Here is a 17,969-nt window from a genome sequence, read left to right on the forward strand (position 1 = left end):
TTTTCATTAATTCAACAAGAATTGCCTTTCCCTACTAACAGATTTTTCCAGCTTATTTGGCTTACTTGTGAGTTCTCTTATGGGATTTGGAAGGTATCTGTATTGCTTTAAATTCATTTAGTAAACCCCAAGAGAGTTTCAGAGGCAAAGCTTCTTAGCAAAGGATTGCAGACTTATTGATGAGACTAAGTTCTGCTAAAACTTTCACAATGCCTGCAGTTCAATACAATTCAGTTATTCAGAGAATTTAAACTCATTTATTTGACTTAATATTTATCACTTCATTTAAGTTGTACTATGTAGTATGCAGTGAAGACTGTATGTAGACACACAGGAATGTGTGGAGCACCTTCTGCATTACCAAAATAAAATAAGCTAAACCAGGCAATTAAAGGAGACATAAATATATATACACACACACACACAGCCTTTTAATGTGAGAATTTTTGTGCTATTTAATCAATAGTTTAGACACTGATAACCACAATCATTTATCCATAAGCAACATTTTAGCAGAAAACCTAATGCATTTAGAATAACCTAAAAGGTGAGACCTGTATTTTTTCACAAGAAGCTGAACAAAAAATAATAAAATACATGGCATTGATACAATAGAATATTACTAGCTTCAACTATCCATCTCTCTGCTGGGGTAAAAAAAGGTTGTGTGGTTATCAACCCCCACAATTCATGAACAGTATGAAACACAAATTCTCTGGCAAAACGTGCAATTTTGCAATTGTCTAACAAAAGAGAAAATATAGTTGGGGTTCTTAAAAAATATTGTAAAAATATTTGCAATGTAACACAATTGTTTTACAGTACTGCATAAATATGTTGAAATAGTCATAAAATATCATTATACAGATAGAGATTTGAGTAAATTACTCAAGGTTCCATAGAAAATGGGATGAATATCCAAAAGGTATATTGCGTTATATTCCACTTTGTGCTTAAGAAGGTCTTTCTCAACTGTGCATATTACTGAAAAATCTTTTTGTATCTCAAGATGCCTTATCTCATACAGATAATTTATGACAGAGAAGTAAATTAAATCCTGATTTTCTGGACCAAGGGCAGTGCAGTAGAAAATCCTCTCTCTCACAGTTGCAGTATAAAACATAATACATCTTAAAAGTTGTCTTGCCCCAAACGCAAACCACAGTCCTAAGTGACATAAAAGAACAAAAAAAAAAATAATAAGGAGAAAACATCTTACATGCCTAATTTTAAAAATGGTTAAAAATGGTTCATTTGAAAAGGGTAGGCCAGAAAATAAAACCAAAACCAAAAACAAACAAGCAAACAAACAAATCCCACAAACAGAACAAAAACTGTAGCGTGAGTTGATGTTCGAAACTTTTAACTTTCTGGCAAAGACCTACTTTTCTGTGAGGTTCCCATACCTCTGGATATGCCCCATTACTTCAAAGGCCAATGTTTTAATAATAATAACAGAAACAGACACCCTGTCTCCAGGACTAGAGCTCAGACTTGATCTCAGACTTCAGGCTCGGTTTGTCTTCTGCCTCACACAGATCACGGATATTTTGAACTTGAAAATGCAGTTCTGCATCCTCAATGAATCAAGCAGCTTTTCCTTTGACCTCTGGACATTCAAAGTTCAAGAAACAGGCACTTTAGACAGTATTTAGAACTTAAAACATTTTGTGTGCATGCATTCTGTAGTCCAGATACAGCCAATACTCCCAAAGTCTTTCAAGAAGGACAAAATATGACAGGCCTATCACAAAAAAAACCCCTCACATCTAAACTCAGAGAAAGAGCTTCACTTTTTAATTAAATAAATTATTTTTAAACATAACTCAATAAAATATATAGAGTGGTGTCTATACTTAACGCCAGCAAGGGATATTTTGATAAGAGGATGTAACTGAATTTCTTTAAAATTACTGAGGGACTTCGGGACTTGCTGAAATTATCTCTCTTGTTTAATTTTCCATTTGGACATGAAGAGCTGAATATGAATCTTCATAGAATTGGGGAACATGCTGATGGAAGAAAAAGCCCTTAAGTGATGGCTTCCCGGTGGAAAACTATTCTACAGCCTAATGTAACTTCCTGTCAGAACGTTTTTCATTCTATTTAGTATAGGCTTTTCTGCTCCCAATTCCATCATATTATTAATATATATCTTAATGTACAACATTAAAACCACTTCTAGCCTTCTTGACATTTACATAATTATATTCTTATGGATGCCCTTTTGAGTCAAAGTGAAGGTGTCCCTATTTCATTGCTAAAAAGTTTCCTTCGTTCCATCTCTTCAGTATTTTTCTCTTCATTTCTCTTCCTCATTAAAAATAAATTGTCTCCCAGCACAGTTCTTTTGTCCTGTTCAATTTCTTCTAATGTTTGTTGCAAGAAATAGAGGTGCCACTTCCCTCACATGGGATGGAGCTTTTAAGCCATCCCTCCATTTCATCAAAGGAAGATATAGTTTTGTCGAAGAAACTCCTGGAACAAACAGGAACATTGGATGCCCATGCTACGGGTGCAGCAGTCCCCCTTGTGACACAATCTTGAACAGATGCTAGCAGATATTGACAGCTGCAAATATTAGTAGGCAGGCAATCCATCAGGTGAGAAATTCACCCCCTGAACAATTTTCAGCTTTCATTCTCTAGTTTCACAAACTCTTCTTCTCTTACTTTGTCACCACTCACAATAAAAAACACCAAAACCTACACAACCACTTGAATAGCAACAAAACCAGCAGAACCAGTTCTGAAATATGGAAATGGTTTTTGATATGTGCTTTATCTTCTGTGATTCTGGTGCTTTCCTAAAGGTTTCTTACTTTGGTGAGCTTGCAATTGCTTAACTTCCTTGCAGGCACTGCACCAAAGAAATGAAGTGAAATTCTCTAAACAAATTGTGACATTATTTAGATATGAAATGTAGCAAAAAATCTATATCAAAATCCTAATAATGGAAATCAAAAGTGAATATAGCATCATGCAAATTCAAATGCACTGCTGAAGTCCTTACCTAGATCAGAGACAAGAATCTGTGATTTATTTTTTTGAAGGGATTCTTTTTTTTCTCTTAAAAAGTGAGATACACTAGAAGACACAAAGGTGCATTATTAAGTGACGCTAAAAAATTCCAGTCACTTGTATAATGTATATCAATCGCACATACTTTTATTAGTTGTCTAATTTATCACTAAATTCTTTGATTTTATTCCCCATTTATTTCTTCAGATGAACTTGTTGAAACAACAGCTCTTTTGAAGACTTAAGAGTACTAAAAGGCCTTCTCTTAGACAGTCGTACTCTGACAACTTGATCCTAATAATTAATGTAGGATATTTCTTTATTCTTTGATATAAATTATGCCAAACATGCTTCTCTCTGACTAACATAGAAGCATGCCAGCTGGTTTGGTATTTCTCTGAGGTAAAGCATGTGCAAAGAAATCAAGGAGTAATCTAACAAGGAAATCATCTTCGCTCATGTCCCCACAAATGAGTTAAATGTGAAGTACTCACTCTAAGCTTTGGTGCACCTTCAAAGAGTGTACTAGGAGCCAGCAAAAAAAGATAAAACAGGAAAATTGCTGTGACATTCACCTCATGGATGGAAATGCTCTGATACTGGATTGTGGAAATGACTGAAGGGTCTGTACTTGATTCAGTCTATACTTGATGACATCTTCAGGGTTTTTTTGGTGTTTTTTTGGGGTGGTTTTTTTTTGTTTTTTTTTTGTTTTTTTGTTTTTTTTTTGAGAAATGGAAGTAGAGAGAATGAGTAAAAATACCTAAAAAATAGTTACTGAAATGTGAGTTGAAATCAAACTAAAACAGAAGAGATTTAGACTACATCTTAGGAAGAAATTCTTCAATTGGAAGGTAATGGGACATTGAAACAGGTTCCACAGAGATGCTGTAGCTGCCCCATTTCTGGTACTGTTCAAAGACAGGTTGGATAGGGCTTTGAGCATCCTGTTCTAGTGGGTGGCATCCCACCCAATCCTATGAGTTAATTAGGTGACTTGTTACTATAAAAATATTTGAAAGAGAGAAGGATAGAAATGCAGATACAGGAATTTGAAGTTCCTGTGACTTTGTGATTAGAGAGTTTTCCTAAATAGCATACTAGCACTAATGCGCCCCTGCTATTGTTCATAGCCCATAGCACTAAATTAATATCAAAACAAACAAATTAACTAGCACAAGCATAAAATAAATTAACAAGTGTTGTGGGCTCAGTATCAGTATTGGACGATAATAGGCTGCATCCAGGGATGGGAGGAACTGCTCAACAAGAAGCTGCATCATTAGCACTACCGATGTTTCAAATAAACCCACATGCTGTAATATATCTGATACACTTTAACTCCAAATCCTGCTCTGCTGTTTGTTTCTCTTGAAGTTGTTGTAAAAGTTAAAATTTAGAAGAATTCACTTGTAAAACAAAAAGCATCTTGAATGTCTGAAATATATATCACACCATAAAATAATAACAGAAATTTAAAATAAAAATTTTTATGCAATGTCTGGTTTTATAGTAAGGGTAAATTTTTAGATAATAAATTCTTCAATAACTAATTACTTTGTTAAATAGAGATAGTGGTTTCATATACTTACTCATCAACACATTCAGCAAGCATCTAATTTCTTTACTTATTTCCATCAGTAAGAAAAACCACTCCATAAATAAATACAGCTTAAGATCAAGACAGTCTTAGGATATCAATTAATCATTTAATTAATCATAAGTGTGCTATTATTAAGTTACAGTCCATGAAAAAATATTCTAATTATGTTCGACAGGAAAAAGGAGAAGTATAATGGACACTAAGAAATGTCTTTTTGATAAATATAGAACAATAAATCAGTAGTGGAGCAGATTTCCCCTTGTGCTCAGGTCTCCAATGGGAAGGAAACTCAGACTCTGACAGTCGTATGATGCTGCCATGTGGGTGCTGAGCTGCCCACTGCAGCTGGGCTGAAGGCAAGAGCCAGGTCACCTCATCTGGAACTCATCTTGGTCCTTGAGTATTTGTGCAATAGAAACACTTTGCTCAGGGCAGAGCAGGTGGAAGCAGAGCAACCACAGGAGCAATCTTGAGAAGAGCCCAGAGAATAAGCTGGCTGATCTCATTTTGAGCAGCTGTAGCTGTGGATGCTCTGAACAGCATCAGTAGTGGGAGGGCCAGCTCTGTGTGATCACAGGGCTTTGGCAGTTGTGATCTCTGAGCTAATTCCAACATGTCAATGAAATGGCACATCAGGACAAAAAAAAAGACTGTAAGGAATTTAATAGCTTAGGGGAGGAGGGCACTTTACTTGGCTCAAAAATAGATTTGAGAAGAAAAGCAAACTAAACTTTTATGAATGTTAAAGAGAAATGAAAATGGGTTTGGTTTGTTGTCATTCCTCTGTGGGTATCATTATTTACTAAATGGTAATTTCTTATGATAATTTTAAAATCTTTTCAATGAATAGGGTATTAGTACAAAGGAATTGTGAGCATCATCTGTAACTGTGTGACTAAAAGCACTTTTTTCTGAAAAGTCATAATTGTTTTTATTTCCCTCTACATAATTAGACACAACAGCAAAAATGAAAGCTAGAATTGGAATGCTCAAATTTGCATATTTTATAGGATAGAGAAGTAGAATAACTGTTGCAGTGCTAGTTTTGAACAAAGACAACCTGGATTCAATTTCCTAATTGGCTTCAGGTGTCCTATTTAATCCTTAGAAAATCAAAGCTAGAATTTTAAAGGTATTCAATGACTGATTTGAGTAACTTAAAAAAACCTTTTGCTAGTCTCTCTGGAAAGAAATTCAGGTCATATGATTTTAGGCCTTTAATTTAAAAATGTGGTGTTCTCTGTGTATGAATTTATGTAGTCACTGGAAAAAGGCAGCTCCCGACAGAGGAGCTTGTGACTAAGCAAGGCATCTAAATTGAATCCCACAAAAAAAAAAAAAAGGGGATATCTGGTGCATATCTCGCAGAATTAGACATTTTTGTACCTGAATGTTTCTCTAATCATGTACTTCTTTCCTTGTTTTTGTTGTGGTTTCCCTATCAGATGGTGATATCTTTCCCTTATTTACTTGGTTTAGATTCTTGAGACAATCATGCACTGTTTATAGAGCTCTTCAAAAGGAAGCAGGACTCAATAAAATACTCAGTGCAAAGTGATAGGAATGGTCAGAATCTGAGAAAAAAACCCCTGAAATTTGTGAGAATTGGTTGTGTTAAGAAAAGGATGAAAGAGGTTATTTAGTAAATACAGAGCAAATAAAAAATGGAAAAATTATTTAAAGCAAATGCTTGCATTCTGTGTTTCAAAAACAAAGAAATATTCAACTACATGAAAAGATGACAATTGGTTCACTGATGAAATTATCTTTCTCATATTGTGGTTAAATTGTGGAACCCATTGCCAATTAAACTTATTTTTAAAAGCAACCATAAACACAGCAGTTGTAAATCTGCTGGTTCAGGGCTTTAGAAAGTTTCTAGTGATACAGCTAAGAGCATATGATCAAATATTGCAACGTTACTGCAGTTTTTTGACCCTGTTATCCCTTTGTCAACAGTGTTTCAACTTATGCACACTTTGGCCCAGACCAGCTGTGACCAACTGATATTGTTCAATAAACCCTTTTTATTTTGAGTTTATCACAGTCCAACTGCTCAAGCATAACTAAATCTAGCAGCTATGTCTGAGGACATTAAATCTGTATTTATGTCTTTAGAAATGAAACTATGTTTAAACTTTTTCAGTAAAATATATCTCTGTCCTTTCTGCAAAGTTCATTCACCTTTTTCTGATCAGATACACCAGAGTGAACTTTGTAACCTTTCAAGACAAAAAGGTACACTATGTCCTAGACACTAAATATTATGGATATGAATTTTGAAATAATCAGCACTGAGTCTAAGCTTAATTCCAGCCTGACTGAGGTTGACATGAGCGGTGAAAAGGTAAAAAAGGTTGTGATATCAGAATATAGATACATCCTACAGCCTCTTGCTTCAGGCATACTCCTCCAAAGACAAGGGTACCAGCCAACAAGATGAGACACAGACACAACTGGGAATCTAGTTATTAAGAAGACAGAGATGAAAAGCGTCATCAGTAACTGCATGGAGACTGAGTTGCTTGCTTTGTGAAATAACAAAGTTCACAAGCCTTCAGTCAGTCAGCTCCTAGCACGTAAAAAGAGAAACTACACAAAAAATGTAACTTAGAGATAAATAAAAAAGGAGCACTTGAGTATGTAAAATTCCTGCAGATAACGTGAAGATCATTTAAAGACGTAAGACCTAGACACCAACATTGACTCATGCTTCCTTTTTATCACTGTATTTCACTTTGACCCCTTTTTCTATTCCCCAGGAAAAAAAAAAAAAAGGGAAGATATCAGAAGTATGTTCAAGAAAATGTAGGAAATGAAAATGACCAACAATATAATCTCTAGCAGTTTAAATTAATATCACAATAGGTTAAAGAGCTACCTATGAGTTTTTATGCCTTTGATAATGTGTCCCTTAATGGAATCTGTAGAACAGGAAGCCAGGAGAGCACATAATCAAGTGGTAAAAGGACTGAACAGTGACATTAAAGTTATTGCAGAAAGGCTAAACTAACAGTCTATATTCCTACTGGCAGGAAGACAGTTCTCAGACCATGCCTGCACAGTAATCTACTGCCAGAGAAATGGCTCAGAGATTCAAAAATTAAACCAAATAAATAACACAAAGCAAAACAATACTTTGACAATAGTCAATCAACAACATCAGACAATTCTGCAGCAATTTGATGTCCATGTTTGGCCATAACACTTGGCTAAATATCAATTCCTATGTGTAAAGCAAATGGTGTCAGAGGAAAGAAAGATGGCAAATACCACATTGGTATTTAAGCACAGTTTTAGAGGTGAAACTGGCACACACAGGTGTGAAAACCTAATTTCCACACCAACCTATCTGACAGAAGTTATAGCAGTTAATATTGTAAGTAACTAACAGGATTCTGTCATATTAGGGAAGGTAATGTAGAGATGTGGGTCTTGACAGTGTGTTTCTTGCAGTGTTACAACAAACATTTTCTTCTGGGCTATGAAGTTGATATAACATGCTTGGTCTTCTGAAAGATTTTTATAAGATTATTCACCAAGAAAAATAAAGCAATTAAAGTGTTGTGAGATATAAAATAAAGCCAACATCTAAAGTAATAATTATTTAAATATAGAAAGCAAAACTGTAATGAATTGGCAGTTTTTACAGTGAAAAGAGATTATAAAGTGTGTTGATATCCTTCCACATATTTCTTGTGAAACCTATCAAGTTAAAAACTATCAGCAAGGGATTAGGTAAAGTCAGAAAACAGATCAAAAATTAATATTGAGAGTAATAGCTCACATGAAAGGTACAACTCAGGAATCCCCTTGATAAACTATTTTTTGTCAGACATATGCAATCCTCACATTAACTCTTTCTTCTGTGGTTTCCCTTGGAATTTCCAGTTGCTGTTCAGGAAGATGAGCTACTGGCATGGACTTTGACCTGGAGCAGGGCTGCAGCGAAATTTTTTAAACCTGTGTATGGAAAACGACATCCAAACCACAAATCTAATGTCTAAAACTTTGTATTCATGCCTGGTTATTTAAAGCATGAGACAAGCTTTCACTTTGCATGTAACATTAATAAATTCCTTAGATGTAAGATCCCTTGATGTGAGCTTTAAAAGGCATATTAAAAATATGAAGTTGGATCATCCAAGTGCTAAAAAGGATTCCTTTATTCATGTATATTGTGAAATAACACTGTTAATAGATAGTATCACATGACACATGCACTGAATTCTTGATATCTGAAACATATAGAAGTGCAAAATGTTTGCATGTAGGAGAAAAAACACAATTCAGTTTAAACTGTATAAAGTTTCAACAACACCAAGTACAATTCATTTTAAAACCAGTGTAATCCTAGTAATTTGAAAATGTTATATCAAGCCAGAAGTCTTTTGATCTGTAAGGAAACATTTAAAATATCTAACCAAAAGATGCTGCTTCTGCATACAGATTTGAGCGAAAGTAAGATATTTGCTGAATAGAGGTGGCAGTGGACAACAGACTATAGTCAGCTTGTGGGTTTCCAGCTGCAGCTGTGAAGTTATGAATATCACATGCTAAGGAGCTGAGCTGGCTATCCTACTCTAATATTGAGTTATGATCATGCTAAGGAAAGGCAGCCATATCTGTGTGACAGTCCTCAGAGACATGAACATATTTTACTGCTATATTTAATCAGAAACATTCATGTTGCTGATCCAAATATATTTATATGCTAAACTTTGTTTCAGAAAAGTGCAAAAATACCACTTCTCCTTCAACCTCTAAACACAATTAATATCAATAATAAAAAACCCAGTAAATTTACCCAATGCAACTTTACCAATACATCTTCCTGTGGAACAGAAATCATACCTTTTGATTCTCTGACTTTACTGAAATCACTAGCATAGACTTTTACTGCTGTTGCCACAAGAAAGGAAATCAAATTCCTATGATAAATAGGTTTATATAGATATAAATTAATCAGTCTATGACTGTATCTGTTCAATTACTCAGTAAAACCAAATCCATCAGCCACAGATTCTTTAGCTAATTCCAGACCCACTGAGAAGTCAGCAGGTGATTCAAAATAATTCTTTGTGACATATGAAGTAAAATGGTGCTTTCCTCTGAAAAATCTCTTGAATCCATCTGGCATTAGCAGAAACTCTCCAGACGCCCATTAAATACACATATGAAAATTGAATTGTTCTGAACTGGTTTGCATACAGTCTGTAAAAAAAATTAATATGCCCATTCTTCATCACTGAGGATTTTAGGAGTTTTAGGAATTGTGGACCTGGTCCAGTGCCTCTAGTTTATGACGTCATTCTCCTCTAGTTTATTGGATACATCTTTGAAATCCAATCTAATTTGATTTTCTGCTCTGTGTTAAGACTGGTGTAGGTTTATTTTTTTAATGTACCATAAATATTACAAATGACTAAATGTTAGAGAAAATACTAGAAAATGGAAGACTTATAATTTTCTTTCATATGTTGCAAAGGAGACATACCACAAGGATGAACTGCTGAGAGTATGGGTAATACATCAAAAGAAGCATTCACAGTCCCCTGCTATATTTCAGTGGTTTGCTAATGTCTTGATTTCCTGGTCTGCTTGCACGCTCAGAGACCTGATTTGCAAAGCAAACATAAATGCAAGGATCTTAAGAAAAAGTTTGGCTTGAAAAAGTATGGTCAATACAAGATATCTTGGAAACTAAATTTTTAGTGATTCTTGTATAATTTCAGAGCATTGCCAAACTACTTTCATCAAGTACAATATCAGGTTCTGGAATTTGCTTTAATAGACTTCCCATGTAACTTATAGGATTCAATGCGACTCTTGTAAACAAACCACTGCTTATTTCTGCAGAAAAAACCAGCTTACCCTGTCCACGCTTAACATGAAATGATTTTGCATAATATATTGTATTCTTACCCAGATTTCACTCCATGCTTTCAGTCATGCAAATCCAGAGAGAAATAAGTGGTTTTTAACACATCTCAAAATTATTCACATATTTCTTTTTTCAGATCAATGATTGGAAGCAAGTGGTCACCATCTATTCATTTTTCACTTCTGCTAAAATTGATAAGACAGACCAAAAAAAAAAAAAATAAAAACAACCCCTGATTGAATGTAGTACCTCAAAAGGTGGAGAATCACACAGTCAATAAGCTTTTCATCCAACTCAGGCCATCTCAAATACTGCACTAAATGCAAGCTAAAAAAAGTTCCATGCCACCAAATCTTAAACTAAACTTTAAAGTCTTGGAGGCAAGGTTTGTTTATTTTTTTCTTTCTATAGGCCAGTCTGGTGTTTAGATTTAGTTCAGCTGATTATAGAACTACAGTTTTAGTATAACAGCATTGACAGTTTAGCTTAACTATTTCGAGATGAATGACAAATGTGAGGTGCAAAACTGTGAATCTGGACTTGCACATTTTATTATGACACTTAAAATCTACAAAGAAAAATTTCTCCCATCATTCCCCTGTTTTTAAATGAGTTTTGAAGAAGATCTGCTAGAGCAGCAACTGTTGTTGCACTCATTGGCATTCTGGAAGCAAAACAATCATTCTTTGCTGCTGGAAAAAGCATCTCTGTGGATTTTTTCCAGTGTGGACCACCTGATATATTTCACATTTTATATATTCTATGAAGAATGACATTCATATGAATGATAACTTTACCCTTTGATAGTCTAATCCTTCCAAATACAGTCACACACTTCAGCAGTCCCCCTAAGGAACAAAATGAAGAATAAAAGATATCACTTGAACAAGAATGCAAAGTGACAAATATAGTCATCATTTGTCAGAGTTAGCTATACCATAAAAAGGAAGCTGTTGTGCCAGGTTATTAACCTCACATGGTTACCACTCTCTAGAAACCTTAGATTTCATTTCTGAATGGAATTAACCCCTCACTATAATCTATTATACTGACTACACAGGCGATATTTTACACACCAACAGACTCAGGGAAAAAAAAGTTTCATCTTGTCTGCTTTATTCATACTACTAAGAAAACCTGTTAATTATGAAGACCTGATTGCCCAAGCAGTATGCAATTCATAACTTATTGCCTTGAAAAACTCCATTTATTCCCATGTAAACCAGGATATGACTTCCTAGAACAGTGACTTGCTCTTAAATATGTTGGGCTAAATGCCTCCAGAGGAACATGGAAGCTTTGCCTGTGCTAGTTTATTCTGGCAGATGGAGCTTTTAAGTATTTATTAAGCATTCACTATACCCTTGCTGTGATGAAAGAAAACCTAAGTATTTCTATAAATGATCTCCTCATCGAAGATTGAAGAGAAAAAAAGGTTAACATATCTCAGAAACAGAACTACTATTCCAAGATTAAAGAAGTAAGTCTATATGAGACAAAACCACCAACAATTGTACCATAGCCTTACAATAGCTTTCAAGTTTGGAATTTTTTGCACAGATAATTGCATATCTCATAGGAAGGTTTTAAGTATTTTATGTTGACAGAATTGATGCTATAGTTTTAATTTGAAGGATATGTTAAAAAGATATGCTAAACCCCATGGCCTAAGAAAAGTATCAACCTTCTAACGCTAGTTGAGGTTCTGTACAAAGAATATGTCATGTCTGACATGAAAAAGAGAAAAAATCCTTTACTTTTTTTTTTTAATGTTCACATTTAACAAAGAAAAGAGCGTGATTAAAATGTTATTATAAAATAATTATGAGTAGTTGCTAATCTTTAGATGGCTCTTACATAGCCAGCCAGTTACCACAAGGGCAGAGAGAGAACACAGTAGAAATTTCTCTTTCTGCAGCTGAGTGCAGCACATCACAAACCCAGCAAACGTAAATATGGGGCTTTGATGGGCCCTGAGGCTGAACACACACTTATTGGAGGAGAAACATTTAAACTAAAGAGGGATAGATTGGTTAGCAGGTGGCTAACCAGCATGATCCCAAACATAACCACAAACATTTCTTTTCATAATTTCTCTCTCAGTTGAGGATTTAAACTCTTTGGAAGTCAGACAAGATGAAGTGATTTTATATTTCATGGGATGGCTATCTCCAATTGATCGCTGTGTGTGTCCACAAAGCACTGGGACATGATCTAGAAATGCTGTTACGTATCTTTCCGTAGAAAATGTGAAAATTAAAGTGGTGATTCTGTGAATCCTTAGGGGCCTAATTTACAGTTGCAGATCCAGGCTGACTTGGCAGAGACTTCTCTTTCATTACTGAAGCAGAAATATATGTAGGAACAGCTGTGGAAGAACAAAACTAAAATAGAAAAGTTTGCAATGGATGTAATTTCCCACATAGGCAAACACAGGCTTGTATATAAACCATTACTGCCAGTATAATGAGCACTCCTAATAGCAAACTGATTGACATAAAAAACAGGCCTTCATACGTATCAATAAATTTTGACCTTTAACTTAGTGTTCACTGGGAAAGTAAAAATTCTGCTTGGTAGAATATTTTGTAGCTTTGAAATGTATATTCATTACTCACAGAATCAACAGAATGAAGCACTTAGAGAAATGCTAATATACTTGATATATTTTGAAGCACATTACACAGTAATGTCATAAGTTCTGCATGCATATTGTTGCTCTAGACAGACAGCTAATCAGACAATGAGCCTTTAGCATGTTGTCTGTTATTGCATTGGCATCAGACTCAAAGTATAAAACCCAGCTTCATAGTCCCTGAATATGCAACCTGTTATAGCTAAATTTTATCTAGAGATAAAAACACACTTTTGAGGACAATTAGGATAAAAGTAGAAATGGTTATAGATTAATTCAACAGAGGTTATGTTCTATTCTATTCCCTAGGGGAATGCTAAAAAAATCTTTCACCATGCTAGACAGCAATTTTGGATTTAGAGCACAGAAAGGTATAGGGTTTACACAGGATATATGGCCCAACAAGTTAACTCTCTTGGGATTTTTTGGACATTGGATAACCTAACATAAATAGCAAAACACATTTATTAATCCACTTGTTTTCTTAGTGGGAACTCAAGATTAATTTAAAATATGTCCTGAGGAAAACACAAGTTTACAATAAATAAACATTTTTTGAAATGTTAAAAATAGAGCAAGAATATCTGAAAATATTTTTCACAACTTGTACAGTATTTTCAGACTCCTTGAACTTAATTTAGCATGCATCAATTAATAAGCCCACCTCAGCACAGATAATAACAAATACCAGCATAAAGTAGACTTCACTAACATCAGCAATTCTGTATCACAGCTTATCAACCTGCAGTTGAAACTTTTACAAGATGCTGATAGAAACCATATTGACCAAAAGGAGCCCTATCATTACATTCTAAATATTGAGTAAACAGAAAAAGACAAAGAAAAAAAATACACAAGTAAATGAATGTTAGAATGAGAAAACGGGTACTGTAATATGAATAAGCACAGTCTGAGGTAAAGTGGAATTCAGAGGTTTCTAAAGTGACATTCAATGTCAAATAGGAAACCACATTAGAGTAGTTTGACTTGGATTTGTTTCAGGCTTTTCCTTAAGGAATAAGAAGTTCAGCCTTGATTTCCTGTCGAGGAAAGCATGGGAATCTGCATTCTTATTCATTGCCTGATGTTTCTTTGAAGCAACACAAAGTTAGGAATCTCTAAAAAGTTCCTGCACAATGGGAAGAACTTACTGAGGAGTCTTTGTCTTTTTTTTTCAGTCAAAGTGTATTTAGGCACAAACAGTGAGGGTGATAGTCAAAAATATCACCTAGTTTCACTTTTCTCAGCTGCACAAAGCCTCTTTCTCTCAGTCACTAAGCATAGTAAGAATTACAGGGAATTGCAGGGTAGTCTCAGCTAGGAAAGAGAGCACCTGGAACTTGCACCAGGTGAAGGCACCTGGGAGCAATGAAGATCAGTGATGAGTTTGAATCATACCAGGAATAATGCTAATTTCCTAGAAACACCAGGTGCATCTATTGACTTATAAAGAACCTCAGCAACTGAAAAGTAGAATTTAACTGACTTTTCAAGAGTTTGATAAAAAGGCCCTATAAAATATGGAATACAATCTGTTTTTGTAAAACAGATATTTCAGTCTGGTAGATTACTGGAATTCTCATCTTTAATAAAAACCAAAATTGGATGCCTGTTTAAAATATGTACCAAAAATGCCATAAAAGGGGACTGGAAATGTTAGCTAATGAAATTCAGCTATGATTTGCATTCCAACAGCAAAAAAGCTGTTCATCTGTGTGTTTCTGAGATATGTTTACCATAGTAAATTTTGAATTCCTGGCTTTGTTAAACTTCAATAACTGAAGCTGGATAAAATTAAAATTACCATTGGTAACACAGCTATGCCTCATAGCAAATGCAGCTAAAATCTGTGAAAGAGAAAAGTTAATAAATTCCATTAAAAGGCTACAATTTTTTTCCATTTTAATACAGTTTGGAAATACGAATTCTACCACAAGAACTAGAATATCAAAAATTCTCAAAAGTTAGGACACAGTTTAATTATTTGGACTTAGTCCAAATAATGCATGAGCTTAAGTTCTGAAAAATAAAATATCTCTGAAACGATGATTTGAGTGCTACACAAAACTAAAAATTCATCTAAAACCCTCTCCATGCTCTTCTTATTCCTCTATTGGAAAGGGGAAGAGACAGTTGCTTGGAATCTTCTCTTTGCAAGGGGAACACAATACGTTGGCTCAGGCAACAAAACAAGCAGGAATATTACTAATGCAAAGAGAGAATAGTCCCTGTCCTTTAATGTGCCCTACTAACGCACTATGAACTCGTGCCAAGATGTCCCATCCCTTCTAATTTCAATGGGAATGAGGCACAGTTGAAAGTCTGAGGTACAAATTCAAAAGCATTACCATCTGGCCTGTAAAACTACTGAAAGTATTTTTGACCTTCAAAAGTGAATGTGGTAATATTTGTGAAAGGAAGAAACAGTTCTAAAATGACTTAGGGATATTTTGAGGAATTTCAAAACAAATTAATATTTTTCAAAAGTAAATTAAATTTACATTATAAGTAAAGGTAGTAGATTAAGAAAACCCAACCCTGAATGTAATCAAATTGATGTTACAAATCTAATAATACACTACTACTAGTACTAGTGTGAAATCATGTCAATGTCATGCTTTTATTCCTATAAAATCTGAAATTCAAAATTAACTGTTATTTTTTTCTGAAAAAGAACTTTCATAAGAGGGCCATGCTTGTATTTCTGCATCTAAATGGTTCCCATACAAAAACCCAAATCAAACCAAACCATACAAAAGAACTGAAAACAAACAAAAAACTCCCAAATAACAAAACAACCAACCAAACAAGAAATAAAAAAACAAAAACAACAACAACTTGTTAGTCTGGTTATTTTTTCCTAAAAAATAAAAAAGATGGAGGTTTGTTTTTTTTTTTTTGTATTTTCAATTTCTAAAATATTTTGAAAAAAATTTTAAAAACTTTTCAGAAATAATATTGACTGCATATATATATGTTTCTTTATAGATCTCATTGAAGATTGGTAGTTTGTCCTCAGTTGTACTAACTTTGTGCAGAGCTTCTTGGCAAATCCAAAACTAATTTGTTCATTTGTCATCTATCTAATTTTTGCCTTTCATAATTTTTAGAATATTGTATGACTCATAATAATAAAGACATTAACATTGTTTACCTTGTTTACCCCTGCCTTTTTCCTTAGTAAAAAATGAACAAGTTTTTAAAATAAAAACCTGAATTTTTCTTGAAAAGTCTGAGTTAATTTAAGACATCTAACGAATCTGCTTGAAAGTTTAAAATCAGTCAAGATAATACCTGCAGTTCACCCACCAGAATTTCCAGTCTGGCAGTACACATTCTTCAATGTCTGAATGCCTCAGTTCACCAAAATGAATCTGTGCCTGTTTTATATGTATGCTCCCTTCATCCTACATATATTTCAAAAATAAAGATAAAATCTTTTGTTTTCCTAGTATAGTTGACATAGTTAGATTTTAAGACAAGTGTTGAGAGGTCCTATGTAGCTTTTTCACAACTACTGACCAGTACAGAGTGTTTGAGTTCAATCAAGTCTCAGCTTTGTGCACTGCTTGCAATCTGCTTGCCAACCTAGAACTAGATAAATGTATAAACAGCTTCCTCACATGCATGTCAGGGACATGGTCCACACACTGCAGAAACACATCCACGTGCTTAGGCCAGCCTGTGCCCTCCTATTTGGCCCTTAATGCTCTTACAGGGCACAAGGTGAACTTGAAAATCAAGGGCAGGGATAAAAAAGACACATTTGGCCATTTCTGCCCAAAATTAAAATTGTCTTTCTGTCTGACATGTGGAAGATGAAGAAAATAATGACATTCGTGCTGTCACTTTGACAGGCAGCACACAGAAAATTAAATGTGCAGAAAGCCAGCCAACCTATCAGAACTAAACCTATTAGACTAAGACATCATCCTCATTCCAAATACTGTCTCCTTAATTCATCCTGAGTGCTTAGTGGTCACACCTAGTTACAAATTACCTGTATGGTCCAATGAAGACAATTGAATTGCTAAGTAGTATCAATGTTGCAGCATGTTAAGTCTCCTGGAAACTACAGAAAAGTATTAAAAATCCTGCACATCTCATTCCAAAAATATCTAATTTCATTCTTTTTGTTTATTCTACTGATTTAATTCTCCTCATCTATTTATTTTCTTAAAGTTATGAACTTGAAATAATAATGGGAACACAGGAGCTAAGGAAAAACCCCAAAAACAAACAAGCAAAACCATGAGCACATTCACAGTAGTATTTTAATTGAATAAGATGGACTTGAATGATAATTGCTCTATAGTAAATACAAAACAAGTACACCAATCACAACACCTGAGATGACTTTTAACTGCAAAAGTGGCAGTAAGAGCTCAGTCATACTAGAAGCGTTGAATACAAGCACTAATATTTTTGAAATAAAGTCTGGACAGAGGGTTGTTTGCACCATGGTTTATCTCCAGCTAGCAACTAAACACCACATGTCTGCTCACTCACTCCCCCTCAGGAAAGAACCAGAAGAGTAAAAGTGAGGAAATCCATGAGCTCAGATAAGCACAGTTTAATGAGGAAAGCAAAAGCCACACACACCCAAGCAAAGCACAACAATGCATTCATCTGCCACTTGCCATGGGCAGACATGTGGGATGTGTTCAGCCATCCCCAAGAGCACAGAGCCCCAACCCAGGAATCAGTGACTTGGGAAGAAAAATGCCATTGCTCCAGATGCCCCCTGCTTCTTCTTCCCCAGCTTTATATGCTGAACATGATGTCATATGTTCTGGAATACCCCTTTGGTCAGGTGGGGTTGGCTGT

Source organism: Passer montanus, unplaced genomic scaffold, assembly GCF_014805655.1.
Source record: "Passer montanus isolate IOZ18808 unplaced genomic scaffold, ASM1480565v1 scaffold31, whole genome shotgun sequence".
NCBI lineage: Eukaryota > Metazoa > Chordata > Aves > Passeriformes > Passeridae > Passer > Passer montanus.